This window comes from Brienomyrus brachyistius, chromosome 6 (genome assembly GCF_023856365.1).
Source record: "Brienomyrus brachyistius isolate T26 chromosome 6, BBRACH_0.4, whole genome shotgun sequence".
NCBI lineage: Eukaryota > Metazoa > Chordata > Actinopteri > Osteoglossiformes > Mormyridae > Brienomyrus > Brienomyrus brachyistius.
In genome coordinates this window covers 14158084-14171309 of record NC_064538.1, presented here as the reverse complement: position 1 = coordinate 14171309, position 13226 = coordinate 14158084, and the positions used below count along the sequence as shown (strand labels likewise).

Sequence of the window (13226 nt, the reverse complement as noted above, 5' to 3'; positions counted from 1 at the left end):
TTAGTTGCCATCCATTCAAGTATGCCAACAGGCACTGGGACCTTTATTCTGCTTTAATCTCAAGAGCAAGACCACACTTAAATTGGATTAGTGGTTTCGAATTGGCATGTATTGTATGACTATTCTGACGCATGGATTGGTCCATCCTTCCTTAACAGCACTGAGCTGCTTGAAGATCACATACAGTAGTGGCAGGTCAGAGGATTTCTTCATTTACACTCTGATGTTCTGTTCTTAATTATTACTAGCACAGAACACTTTTGTAAGGCTGAAGTCAGAATAATAGTTTGATTTATATTTTAATAACAGGAATTATATGATTATGAATACTTCATAAATGCATTATGAAGGGCACTGAATGTCCTATGCATGCGTAATAAATGCATTATAAAGGTGCAGTTAATGTAAAACTTTACCTAAAAATTTAGATAACAAAAAAGACCAAAAATTTAGTTGTTTTTGCTAGTTGGCTCTTTTAAAAAAGTTCTGTTTTCCGTTTTCAAAACTTTATTCTGCTGCATATAGGTGGCTTGTATTTGGCAAGTTGTCATAAGCTTCGAAGAGTCTATATTTTTCACTGAGAGAAAATAACTTTCTTTCCCCGTCATGTTTTCTGTGCACGCACATTAGCCTCAGGGAGCTAACAGAAGCAGTTACTGCAAGGCAAATTGGGCTTATCAAAGTAAAGAATAGTTTTCTTTTTTTCTGTACAGTATGTTGTCATGTATAAAAAGATCAAAACTGAACGCTATATGCGGACTACTTGATTACTATAAGCAAATTATTTAAACAGTATAATCTACAGGAATGATTCTATACCAAGCTTTTTGATCCATATAAGCAATTGATCGTGATCACTATAAGTGGGTTCCTCTGTACATGTGAAACATTGTGCAGGGTCCTGACTAAGCCACTAATACAGCCTTAAGTTTTAGAAATGGAGTTATACAGGCATGTGTTCTGCAGCTTCAAAACAATTGTTTCACAGCATTTCTGAGGAAAAAATAAGGCAGTGAACAAAACTTCAGTGTGTGGTTTGTTTGTTTTTTGTTCTTAATTGCAAGTTAGCTAAGCTGGTCTGTGCACGCATCCCGTAAAACAGAAAATGTAAGTAAAACACGTCATCTGTGATGCTCATTTGCCTTGTAAAGCGTCTGGATTGTTGTTGTTTTAAGTCTATTTTTTGCCCCATACCTAAACATTCCACTAGCAATATTTGTCATAATCATATTTGACCTTCTAATTTTTCTTCTTAAGAAAATAGTTTTGTCTGTCGTTTGGAAATATGCCTGGAATGGTTTACAGAAATGGAGCTACAGTTAGTGCATTCATTGTGTCGTAAATATATTCCTCCATTGCTTGTGTATAAAATTATTTATCCATCTATTATCTATTTTGTGTAGTAAAATAATGTCATGATATACAGCACTGCGCAAAAGCCTTAGACAGTAAAAATAAATGATGCTTAAATGATCTTCATGTTTGTGTAAAACGATGACATTATGCCTGTCAAAGTGTGTTAGCTTATCCGTTTCAAAACCTCTCCTAAGGTCACACCAGTATTTCCAGCATCTAATACACCCATGTATTTTTTGAGTTGACCATTACCCCACCTTAATTAATTTAGTTGTGAAGCTTAACAAACTCTTGGAACATCTGGGGTGCCCATGAGGAGAGATGTAGGAACCACAGTGGTGTTCATCTAGCCAACAAGATTCACCTAACTTTTTGGAGAACAGGAGAAATTCCTTTTACTTTTTATCATGTTATTCTCAATTTGAATATGTTGTGATATTAAATTGTGTTTGTGTTCTGAGCAAATACACACTTTGTACAGATAAATGGCTTTCAACATTTCCTTTCTCTAAGACTTTTGCACAGCACTATATACTCATCTGTGAATCTTTAAATATGGAGTTCTTTGTGGTTCACACCAGGTCTGACATGGGGCTGTGTGAATTACTTTTTAAGTTAGTATTTGTTCCTTGTGCAGGACAGAAATGGTTAGGTGAGCTGCTGTTCCAAGAGTGAGTTGTGTGTTTGACGTGCATTTCACTTGATGTCCTGTGAAAATCCATTGTGCCAAATAGCATGAAAAATATAAAGAGGAAAATATATGCAAGATCAGGCAGACTCTGCTGGAATGCAGACAGCAGGCACACCCTGAAACAGAGGCATTCACATGGAGTACCTTCCAGTGCAAAACACTGAAAAGAGCAACATGCACGTGAAACATGTCATGCAACCCCGTGAAAATCATGACATGCTGCATTTAACTATCCGACTATCAAAGGTTGCTAATGTACCTTTTGTAGGCAGTCAGAAGAAAGGCTTCCCTTGCATGCTAACAGAGAGTAATGATGTTGACAAAGAGCCTTGGGGGTGTGTCTGTCTACCTCTCCCCGACAGACGTGTACCCGATCCTAGGTTACAGTACAGTACATCTTGCCATTTCAATCATTAAAAAAGAACAACTTGCTGGTGGTGACTGTCTGAATAGTCACAGAAGGAGGTGGAAAAGATTACGAAAAAAGATTCTTAGAAATGTCTTCTTTTTATAGGAAATCACATTAATTTTCTAATTTTCAAAGTTATGGGCAATGACAAAGTCAAGGAGTGGCGTGGGGGTGATTTAAGCCATATGAATTGATGGCCATCAGTCAACTCTGCCAGGCCGTGTTTCATATTTCTGGTTTTCTGTGGATCCTCTGAGCAAAACCGGAGCTGCAGAGTTTGCGGATGGACACCTGTGGAGTGTGAACTTGTGAAAAAATGAGAAGAGACAGGGAGAGACCACTCTGACGTCGTCGCGCCTCCCTCGTCTGCCGACACGTCCTTGTGGAGCAAGCACGCTCGGATCTCTGTCTCTGTTCCTCTCTGCCTCCCCACTGTGGTTTGGGTACCTGATGGCCCAACTTAGGTGGTACCCATCATTTGAAAAAAATACATTCTGAAGAATTATCACTGGCAGAGACGCAAACAAAGGACTGCTAACAATAATCCAGTCTGCTATGCTTTTCTCCTGCAAAAGCATGCCGCAGGTCAGCGGTAATGCTATACACTGGCAAGGTACGAAGCTCCCAAAGGACTCTTCAGGCACGTTTACAGAGTGAAGAATCAGGCACACCAATGCACAAAGAATTCTTTCAGCTGCTCCCAAGACACAGTAATGCAAGTTATCAGCTGGGATTGGCAAAAGGCATTACCCTCCCTCCGCTCATGTCATTAAAGGATCGAGCTTAATTCCATTTACCAGTCGGCTCCATACCGAGTCTTAAGTGAGTGGCGCGCTGCCCAGGGGATGCCGTGTGATGGCTCCATGTGCCTCCTTCTTGGAGGATGAGAGCACCATGATGATAGAGGAGCGATTCTTCGTAAATCCAGCTGCTGGGCAAGATGAGGCATCCTGCAGTATCGTAGGCAGAAGGCCGCTCGTTAGCGTGGTGGGGGGGGGGGGGCGGCCATGGGGCCCGGGCCATGCAGGAGATGGGCTGATCTTTATCATGCCGATGGAGACCTGCAGCACTTAGCAGTATTGGGTTGCATGACTGCGATGAGGGGTTCAGCCTAGGCTCCGAAACATGCAAAGAAATAGACTCTTGACCTGTCCCTTTCACTGGCTATCTTTCTTTTTTTCCTTCCTTCCTTCCTTCCTTCCTTCCTTCCTTCCTTCTCTTTTTCCCACCGAGTAAGTCTGCAAACACACATATTACTGTATGTGAGGATTGAAGCTTCAGCATGTGGTGTCTTTGCACACTTTCTGCACATTCCGAATATCCAGGCGTGAGATAAGAACTCCGTATTGTGACACGTCACGTGTGAGTAAGCAGCCACTGACCGGATCGCAGAGTCCTTCCTGTGATTATAATGAAAGCTGTTAGCTGCCGTTCTAAGTTTTGCTCATAAGACCTTCCAATTATACCATATGCATACTTGTATTTGCCAAGAAATGATCTAATTGTACTGTCCTGAATCAGAAGTAAAATAACCATCCCCCTCATTTTAAGGTGCTTGAGCTGTTACGAGTATATGACAAAACTATTTGCCTTTAAGTAATTCCTCTTCCACTGTAGACCTTAAATGGAACCAGGTGGTTAAGGCTTTTGTTTCTGTTTATGTATGTGGATATTGCAATGCATCCCCACAGTATCATTATTTAGAAAAATCCTCAAAAACAAAAAAATGTATTAACAACAGTTGAAAGATACTTTGCAGACGTTTCTGTGTAACATAAATAGAAAAATGTTAATGGTTTTGGGGTTGGATGTTTGTTTTTACAGTCCAAATAACCTGCCTTTGAACATACTGACACATCTTTCGTTTCCATATAAGATTTCAAAAATAGGAAGTAGTGGATTATTTCCTGTGTGGCTCTTTTGTTTGCCATAAAAGCCCCCATCTGGGCTGCAAAAGGCAGGTGTCAGCATAAGAGAAGTCACAGGAGTGTCCCACACGCATCCCCTTGTCAAAACGGCGCCTGTCACATTGTGAGCTAGAGAGTTTTGTTTGTTTTTTTCCTCAAACAAAAATTGCTTTCGTCTCCCTCTTCTCCTTGTTCTTAACCAGGTGAGGGATGTAACATCCCCCTGCCAGATAGCATCTTCTCTGACGCAGGGGTCTCGTCTCGGGGCAAGAACTGACAGAAACGATCCAGGATTCATCCCTAGATTAACTATAATTTAACACTCCTGACAGACAGGACAACAGAGAGAGACAATTACGTTGGTATATCAAAGGCAGGATGTAATCTGCGTTTACGCACGTGTGACCGCGCAGAGCCAGTCTTGGCTACAGTGCCCAGAGAGAGAGAGCGAGAGCAAGCCCTTCCTCAGACAGAGGGCCGCTGAGTGAGGGGGATATGTCAGTTTCACTTTTCTTAAGTAGTGAATTCCAAACGTGAGATCTTCGATATGCAGAGGCACGCCGGCGCTCTGGCTCTCAGCCAGCGCCAAGCTTGTAATAAACAGGTCTAATAAATGGATGGCTTTATTTTGCAAGTTGCAAATATTCCTCTGGATAAAATCTTAGCTCGCTATTTCCTCAGAGCATGGCTGGAACATCACTGAACAATCTTAATTCTCCTTCCCGAATCTATTTTTCCACTGAAAAAGGTTAGCGATCTTTGTAATAACTGCATTTTTTCTGGGAACTCGTCATATGTTTGGAAAATCAGCTTTTTGTAAAATCCTATTATGAAGTTATTTGATGCCACGGGGCTTAAACTATTTTATGTTGACAGAATTCCCAAACCCGGTAATCAATTGGAAAGACTCATAACAAATATGGTGACTTGCAACAAGGATAATCTGTTTGACACCCTTCATTTTTGGCATCGAGTGGAATGCCAGCCATACATATAATGCTGTGTGTTTAATGTAAGATGGCTAACCGTAATCTAATAACTTAAGGCAATGATGCCACTTCAAAGCCCAATTGCCATTTTTACTGGCACTGAAGAGTGTACATTACCAGCAGGATCCTGCAAGCCGTTCCAGGTTACGGAATCGTGTATAATGAAGATCAGGGCACAGTTTCAAAGGAACCCGCGACTGAACCTGTGTAGTAGCCGCTGTCTTTGAACTGCAGTTGAGAAGTTTATCCAAGGCTGAGTTTATCGTTTGGCTTGCCTTGTAATCTGCCAACCAGCGAGCGGCATGTACCCCTATGCTATCATGACAGACACAAAGATGAGTACGGCTCAGTCTGTTTCTGTGAAGTCTGGCATCTTGTAAAGTCATCTGCATTTCCAAATATCCAGGCTTCAGTGGAAAGCATTGTTTCATCATTAAATGCGCAATATCAATTCTCTTTATAGATTTTTCTTTTTTTTAATTTACACACACTTGTATAAATGTTCAACTTGCATTCAGTGCATATTTGGGAGAATTACTGAAATTTAATTTGTTGTACATACGAATGAATTACCATTAGTAAAATGGATGTTGCAAGAATAAACAAAACTGTTTTTTAAAGATATGCAACACAAGGTCTTTGTTGCTAGCATAGATAATATAAACTTACATTAATTTACTGAATGATTGATTTGCGTTGGAAGCTCATACGATGCGAGTGGCAAAAATGAAATGTGACTCGTGTTAAGTTTGAAGAATGATAAAATTGCCCAGCTGACGATGAAATAGTAGGAGCCAGATTACTCCTGGGATGAAGTGGAACCCAAGCCCCAATTTTTAAATATTATTGGCATTTATACAAGTCAGATCACATTGGCCGATATCTCCTTCTTGTCTTGACATTGAAATATGGTGCCTTCTTTTTCATAATTGCCTTTCTCTGGATTAGTTGTCATTTGGTGTGTATTTCCTCGGCACTTAAAGTACAGATGTGACGGACAGACGCCGTGTACCTTTGCAGTACCATCTGTAAGTAATCCAAAGAAATTAGGCACTTAAATGTTGATCACGTGCAGTGCGCCTTAACTGAGAAACACGTGAGAGTAGCCCTGACAATGTGCAGATGGCTCGCTACTCTGCTTTCAGCAAAGATGTAACACATAAAATTCAAAAAAGAAAAAAAAAGTTACTTTTGATTTGAAACATGCATAGAATTTTCTAGAACCTGGTGAACCACAAACTCGCAGGGGGTATTGGTTTGTTCACTGTTTCTTATAGTTTGTTCTTTTGTAATAAACAATTAGACCTGCCCTGCCCCCACCCACATACCCTCCCAAGCAGGCAGGGCTTTCATTGCCTTCACTTCAGGGTTCTGAAAGTCCTGAAACTAATTTGCCATCCTTTTACACAGGCTTTTTGTTCAAGCATTTCCTTTTACAAAGTAATGTGGTACTGATTAAGTACATCCTATAAGACCCTTGAGGATCACATACAAAGGAAATAAGATTGAGACGCAAATTAATTTCCATCCTCATGTCAGATATCTGATATTGACAACCGAGTCTTAAAAAGGGGAAAGTATTTCACTTTTCCTTTGTCTATCACTCACATTTACACCTCAGCGTTAAGTTAAAACAGTTACCAAATACGAAACATACCATGAACGTAGCAGAACGTACCATGAAGCATTGTTTTTCCCGTTGCCATCTTCTTTGTGACAGACCGTGACAAAAGGTTTTGGTCCTGCTCCATACCAGGAAGTACCAGGGCTGGAGACCACCGTCAACCTGATGGTGACTGATAGCTTATATAGAAACATTCTCCTGAGTGCTCTTTTTAAATGCTGCCTCTTTGGAATAGTGTTCGGCAAATATTTTGAAAGTGAAACAATAGACTTAAATGAGTCTCAAGTCTGATAATTTACCATGGATACTTTGTAGACGTTTTACACAGCGGATATTTGTGTGCAGACAAAGCTTTTGTTTGCACTCTACAAGTCTTTATTATTGTTCAGTCTTCAATAGTTGGCAATAATATTTGTCATGTTCATCACACGAAACACACTAGTTATTTTACATTTAATTTCATTAGCATTTCCTTGTATTGCATTTCTTCATTGCTGCTCTTTTCATCTGAATAATAATTGCATCACCAAAGCTAATCGATTTAACGTTACAATATCCTTCTTTCTATGTAAATACCGACGTTGAAGTTTCTGATTGCAACAAAAAAAACATATTAAATCCTGCCTGGTCCAACCTCGTCTGGTCTTGTTTGGTTTTATGCAAAAAAACTGTGAGGTTTCTTTGTCAGTGTCCCTCCAAACAGATTATGTGATTCATATACTGAGGAAGTCTTTTCAGGCTTCAGGTAACACCCAGGTACTCATTCTACTATAATGATATAGCTGTATTTGTGCTAAAGTATACTAAAGTAGAGTTGTGGCAATTGTTCGTCTAGTGAGTCATGTGTTTGACGTGGTATTGACTTGCATGTTTTATTTTTCTTGTTTGACATCTTCATTTTTATCATAATGTATGAGAATTGAATAAGGTTCTTTGTCGCATAGTCCCACATGCACTTTTGTCATGGGTGGTTTTCAATGGAAAACTGAATAGGGCTGAGTGTAAAGATCTATATAAAGTGCTTCAAAATGACTATTCACTTGTTTAAGTTCATTATTTATGTTCACTCTCCCTGGGGTATATTGGATGTTTGCTTTTAGTGACCTTTCATTCAAAAATCACGGAAAGTGTTTATTTTGTGTTTCATTCTTTGCCCACTTTTTTTCAATGTGCTCTTCAGGTCTGGAGTGGTACCATATCACTGCTTGTAAATACAGAAAATTAGGGTTGACCTTCGGGGGGTGGAGAGCCAGAAGAGGTGATTTTCACTTTAAGAAATCAATTTGAGGCTCATTGTTGTCCTCTCATTTTCTAGGGTCACCTATTGGTATAATTGACATGGCTCCCCGTATATCGTTGACATTCTTACAGCCCAAATTACTTAATTGGTGTTAATTACATAATGACACTGCTGAAATGTGAAAGGGCAGGGGTTACTATGACATTTGGAAGTCATGGCAGGGCACTTTATTTTGGTCAGGAGAATTCTTTCCAGTGTTTCTCCAAGTTGCTGTAATAAAGCCCTCTGCACATTCCTCAAGCAGTCTCTCCTTGACCTTGGGTGCTCTGTGATTATGGCGGCTAACAGACTGCTGCTCTGTTGGGGTGAAGCCATAGGAAAGCCATTGTGGGCAGTTTGATTACTTTTATACAGAAGGATCTCATTTTATTCACTTAACGGGCATTAGCGATAACTATGGCCCCCTAGACAGGAGGAAGGGTGGAGAATGGCATTTCACCCAACGCCTTTCTTATTGGTACAAAGATGCATTATAATGGAAAACTAATTAGTCCATTATGAGTAAACATTAGTAAGCAACTTATTTATACTGGCATTATCCTCCTGTCGCGCAGTTATAATTTTGGTCTCAACCTATTATGTGCTAAGTGCTTCTCAGGTACACTTGGATAAGGTGTGTGTGTGTGTGTGCATGTGTGTGTTTAAGTATATGCATACAGCAGTTGTAGAGGTGATTTGACTGGAGCTCTTGTGCTTGTGCAGGGGTGGGGAACCTGTTCCATGTTGGGCGCAGGATTTTTGGATGGCCTCCCAGTCAGCCAATAACAGTGGGTTCCTAGGACTGGAGCTGAGAACCACTGTTTTATTATTGGCTGATGAGAGGTCATGCCAAAAACCCACACCCACACTGGCCCTCCATGGAACAAGTCCCCGCCCTCATGTTACTGTGTACCTGAGTGTTCCGCCCTGCCCTGCCCACTGTTGGCTCTTCTCAAACTGCTCACATTGTACCCGGTTCTACTGGTATGTGATCCTCTGGCTTCTATCAGTCAGGACTGGTTATGCCACAGTGTGCGAGTATTTTGTTCACATAGTTAATTTATTTATCTCTTGGTCTGGGAGGCTGAGACTCCCAAATTCTTGTTTGACAAAAAGGTCTGGCAGCACAGCCAAAATCATCCAGATTACCTCTGCTACCCCTCGCAAATTCCCTTATTAAAGCATCTTTTTACAGTTCCACCGGTATCTCGTTAATACTCCCTCCTCTTTCATTTGCCACTGTCCTTTTGTCAGTCTTACTTGTCCACCGCACAGCCTGTTTATAGCAGTGCAGAAGCTCTCTGAGGTCACTTTGGTTCTCCGTGTGTACAGTGTGTGACCTTTAACCCCCTGTGCCTCCCTCCCACAGATGATGCAGTCACAGTTGGAGCAAACAGCCATGGCACAATGCTGAAACTCTACATTTATCACTTGACCAGACTTTGCCTAGAGTGGGATCCACAGTTCCTACAGGATCTCCATCTTGACCACATGCTGAGGAAGAGGAAGGAAAAAAGACAAAGAGCAGGCGAAGAAGGATGAATGCTAGAGGGAGGACTTGTTGAGGAGATGCAGATACGCAGGTACAGATAGTGCATAGAGCCATTTAGGCAGAGAAGCACAGACCCCACATTTCAGGAGGATGTATATGTAGTAATTAATCTTTTTTCCAACCCTCTTCACATTTTCAAGATTTTTCAAATATTCTTTCTCTCCCTCTACTCAATCTCTCTCTCTTTCTCTGTTCAATGCTTGTTTTCAGTCTATTTACATAGCAAAAGAGTAGCCACCTGCTTTTTTCGGAATACTATTGCCAAGCTCCATTTATCATAACAAGGGAGGTATTTAAGGTAAGTATGTCCTTGAAAGGATTTGACCCTTAAGAACACTACAGTATGTTCATGAATGAGAAATGACAGATATTGTCAAAATTCAGGAATCTATGGTGTTCGTTGTTTAAGACTTAGCTTGTCTTTATTTGTATTTAATATCCCTTCAAAAGTGTAACCGGTGATGAAAAATAATGTTGCAGCACTTGAAATTCATAGCATGCTGTGTCTCTGTTCAAATGAAAGACGCGGTATAAAAATGGCTGATGCATTGTTTGGGTAGTAAGTGAACGTTGAGGAACAGGGGAACAATTGTGATGACTATTCCCATGTTGCAGCTCTGCATTTTTCAGGGCTTTGGCAAGGCGATATTTTGTCAGAAGTTCCCGTGCGGTTTACTTGAAACCGTTAAAGGGCTTGTCAAAGACGTTTAAAGTCGAGTCACGTGGAGGCCAGCGTTCTGTGGCAGCTGCTTGTGAAACATAAGCCTACGGGAACAGCTGAATAAATTCAAGCACAGTTTGCTCATTCAGCGTTCTGTGTCACAATCTGATAATACTGCAGAGAAACCTACACTGGCCTCCGTCCCCTATGTTTTCATTACACTGCCAGGAATCTATACACAGAACCACACGCTATTTAGGCAAATCCTGAAGAGCTCGCTAGTCCCTCAGCACAGGGCCCTTGAGGATAAGCAGGCATAGCTCCTCGATGGTGGCCCCTGCTAGCGGGTTGCGGTCTCCGATGCCGCTACGTGGCGCCGTGGCACCTTTCCAGTGCCGCGCTCTTAACTGAGCCTTGTGATAGCCCTGAGTGCCCCTAGTTGGCTGAAATGCAGAGCCGGCCCAAGTGTCCCTGTGTGGCTGCAGACCGGACCCGGAAGCAGTGGCCCAGCAGCTGTAGGCCACCTGATCTGGGCACTTTAAAGAAAATCTGTAAGTGCAAGTAATAAAAAGGCGATATTGTTTATATAAGACCTTCCCTAGGGGCTTGTCTGCTTCCCCTATGTGGGACAGTTTGTGTGCGTGTGCATTTCAACACGGTAGACACCGCACTTATATCTGAGAAGCGGGGCCAAGTGGAAACATCTCCGGATTCGTTGAAATCAGGGGTCAAGTTGTCTCATAAGGAATGTGTGTACATGTGTGTTGTAGGTGGCTGCCTGATTTTATTACAGGGCACTGGAACGGGTCCATGTGACCTAAGCCAGGTGAAGTAATCTATTGACAATGTGACTAATGTACTGTTAGCTTCAGAACAAAGCTATAGTAAAAACAAAGACATGCTTCAAAGTGCCATCTTATCGAAAACATGAAAATGAATCCAACCAATATACAGTCTTTTTAAAGTAAATCATTCAGATATTTTACGTATTAACTAAATCGTATTTAAACTGTAAGCATTTCAGCTGCCCTCTCTCGCCAGTGTCTAAAATCTAATGCTCTCAGTAAATCTCGTGCTACAATAGCTGTTTTGAAATAGCTTTATCTGTCATCGTGGATGCTGGACCAACTTTCAACTCAGGTTTTTTTTTTTTAAAAAAAAACCTCTCATGGTTTTATCTTAGAGAAGTGCTTCGTGAGTAAGACTGGAAAAAAGGTTACATAAGAAGATATTTATTTATCCCTGTTTCGGTTTTGTTTATTGCACTTGCTGTCTTTGATGTTGCATGTGCTGGATTCTTTCGGTGTGAAAGAGTTGAGGAAACGGACACGATTAAAGAGCAGAGGATCAGGTCTGTTATTAGTGCTCCCTTTACATTAGGCCTCTCACTCAGCCAGGTGACTGGCAGGCAGGGACAACTGCCCCCAGCTATTATCTGATGCCATCACTTCAAGGAGTTTCCTTTCCGAAATGAGTGGGTTTGAAATAACATGATGTTCAAGCTGGTGGGAGAGTCCAAAGCAGCGTTTCCCAATCCGGTCCCCGGGGACCCACAGCCGGTCCACGTTTTTGCTCCCTCTGAACTCCGGTCTGCCAGACCGTCTACATTTTTGCTTCTTCCCAGCTCCCGGTAGGAAAAACATGGACTCTCTATGAGTCCCAGAGGAGCATATTGGGAAACACTGGTATAAGGGAGGAAATTACTGCAGTGAAATGAGTTCATCTAGTGTCCTGTACTTGAAATAGAACAATCCCTCTTTTATTTGCATAGTGTAAATTGTGCTTGACATCATCCTGTTCATAAACACTTAATAATACTTTTTTCCCACCGTTCCGTTGCCCCCCCACATCCCTTTTCCCGTTACTCCTTAAAAAACATGTAGTTGAGTGTCAGAACACCATGGAGTCCCTTTCCATTGTGACACAGGAGGATAACAGGTTACACCCTCACACAGCAGCCATTTCCCGCAGTCGCCCTTCCAGAGAGACACCATCTCTGGTCAGCGGTGGAATTGTTTTCCAATTAGAAAATAATAATTTTCAGACTGGTTACTTTTTGACATTTTTGTTGACTTCCTAATGTGTTTCTGGATAAATACATTTGCCCCAGTTTATGTATTAATGTACTAATATGAGCAGTTTATGCAGTTTGCTGCTTCTTGGAGTATGCAAGTTAGTCAGATTGTGTATGCGTGTCTCTGTGTGCATGTATGTGCATGTTTTCCATAATACAAAGTCTATATGACAGTCAGTAAATAAGGGCCTTCATTTAAAGCAAAGGATGTAAAAGCAAAGCAGGCTGTTTTAATTAAAAGCATGAACTTGCCCCTTTTAAAGAAGGGTCATGCAAAGACAGTATGATGTTAACTTTATTTGGTCTTCAAAACATTGTTGAACATGCTGGGCTGTTTCAGAAACAGGTGTGTGGGAGGAGGAAATTATTAATTGTCTTAAGGAAAGGAATGTTTTTTATCTGTAAAGAAGTCTCCAAAGGGCTTTTGTAACCAGATCCAAGATAACTGTTAGAGGTTTTTGTCCTGTTGTGGTCATGTAGAGCGACTAGGGGACACGTTAATGTTGTTTTTTTATTCTACAAAGAAGTGTGGATGTCCCAAGGTTTGGTTTGCATCAGCAGAACATGATGGTTTGGTTACTAAATGTACAGCAGGCATGTACAGCCTATTTTGATGGTATTAGTTATACAAAAAATACTTAATGTAATTAATGGATATTCCATGTCTTATATTTATTTCATAAT

The 13226-nt window shown here is 41.1% G+C and overlaps 1 protein-coding gene across 6 annotated transcripts in view; it reads left to right on the top strand.

Moving 5' to 3' along the window:
- The window catches only part of LOC125745205 (ERC protein 2), a 214384-nt gene that overhangs the window by 181549 nt on the left and 19609 nt on the right, over positions 1-13226 (top strand). For all 6 annotated transcript variants that reach the window (XM_049017803.1, XM_049017802.1, XM_049017801.1 and 3 more), the window contains one exon: positions 9625-9838. The gene's annotated coding sequence lies outside the window, so the exon portion shown is untranslated. The remainder of the gene's footprint in view (positions 1-9624; positions 9839-13226) is intronic.